Raw genomic sequence first — 1,409 nt, 5'->3', positions numbered from 1 at the left:
TAGCGTTAGTTAATAAAACAGGTTCATCAACTCTGGGAATAGGGGGCCCTTCATAGTTTGAACCACTCCTTAGAGTAATTGTAAATGCTTGATCCGTAGGCCTGGTCGACTGTGCCGGTAGAGCTCCCTTTTGGCGGGCTTGTAGAGTAGCGGAAAGTTGCACAATTTGATTATCTACAATTTTATTATGTGCTAGAATTTGATCAATTGTCGCATCTTTACTCTCCATGTGCTTTTGCATATTAACCAACATTGCTCTAATTTCCACCAGAGAAGGGTCGGAAGATGAGGAGGTTTGTTGTGGTTGGTTCTTCTGGCCAGCATTGGGATGATAATATTTCTGCTGTTGTTGCTGTGGCGCCTGTGGTTCTTGTGGTGGTGGATTCTGAACATTAGTACTCCGGTAGGAAAGGTACGGATGGTTCCGATACCCAGGATTGTAGGTGTTGGAGTATGGGTTATTCTGCCTATAAGCTTGAAAGGAATTAACTTGCTCCACGGAACTCCTGCAATCTTGTTCCCAGTGACCTAAAATACCACAATTTTCATAGAAAGCCTCATTAGAATTATTATTAATTGCAGAAACATTGGCTACATTAGCAGTGCTCAAATTATCTAATTTTTGGCAAATAGAGGTCAGCTGAGCTTGCAAAAAGGATACAGAGTCAACACTATGCTTCCCCTTGTTGGCAAATCATCTAGGATTCCCATATTGGGAATTGTGTATCGCCATATCTTCAATAACCTGACCTGCATCTTCAACATCAAGATTCATAAATCTCCCACTAGCTGCAGAATCTAAAATTATTCTAGAAGAATTTCCAATGCCATTATAAAAGGCTTGGATTAACTACCATTGTGCTAAATTATGGTGGGGGTATTCTCTTTGTAGGTCCTTGAACCTCTCCCAAGCCTCATATAAAGATTCATCGGCTTCTTGGGCAAAGTTCTGAATCGCACTCCGTAGTACGGCTGTTCTCTCTGCGGGATAATACTTATTATAAAAATTCAAAACAAGAGTTTCCTAGTCAGTTATACCAAGTGCGATTCTATTTAAGCCATTAAACCACAATTTAGCTTTTCCAGTTAAAGAGAAGGGAAAGAGAATCTCCCTGATTTGGTCTTTAGTGACCCCGGCTTGCCTGATGGTATTGCAATATTGACAATAGTCGGCAATGTGAAGATTCGGGTCTTCACCCTTAGCTCCACTGAATTGCTTCCTCTCTATCATCGTTATAAATTGAGGTTTAATTTCGAATTGAACCCCATCAAGAGCCGGAGTGGGGGTGAGATGTGGAAAATCTGAAAGCTTTGGTTGTGAGTAATCACTAAGCTTCTTTGGAACCGCCATCTCTGATTCTGGATCTGATGATACCTCTGAATCGCTAGATTCAGTTGGAGGATCGCGG

General features: G+C 41.4%; 1 non-coding gene across 1 annotated transcript; it reads left to right on the top strand.

Annotated features, from left to right (window-relative positions):
* Nucleotides 1–863: 863 nt before the first annotated feature.
* LOC145566141 (small nucleolar RNA R71) lies at nt 864–970 on the top strand. The gene has a single exon (XR_014095368.1). It is a non-coding gene; the product is annotated as a small nucleolar RNA R71 (small nucleolar RNA).
* Nucleotides 971–1,409: the final 439 nt, after the last annotated feature.

Source organism: Chenopodium album, chromosome 1 (genome assembly GCF_948465745.1).
Source record: "Chenopodium album chromosome 1, dcCheAlbu1.1, whole genome shotgun sequence".
Taxonomy (NCBI): domain Eukaryota; kingdom Viridiplantae; phylum Streptophyta; class Magnoliopsida; order Caryophyllales; family Amaranthaceae; genus Chenopodium; species Chenopodium album.
Note: the sequence above shows the minus strand (reverse complement) of the source record. Positions and strands in the feature narration are given on the sequence as shown.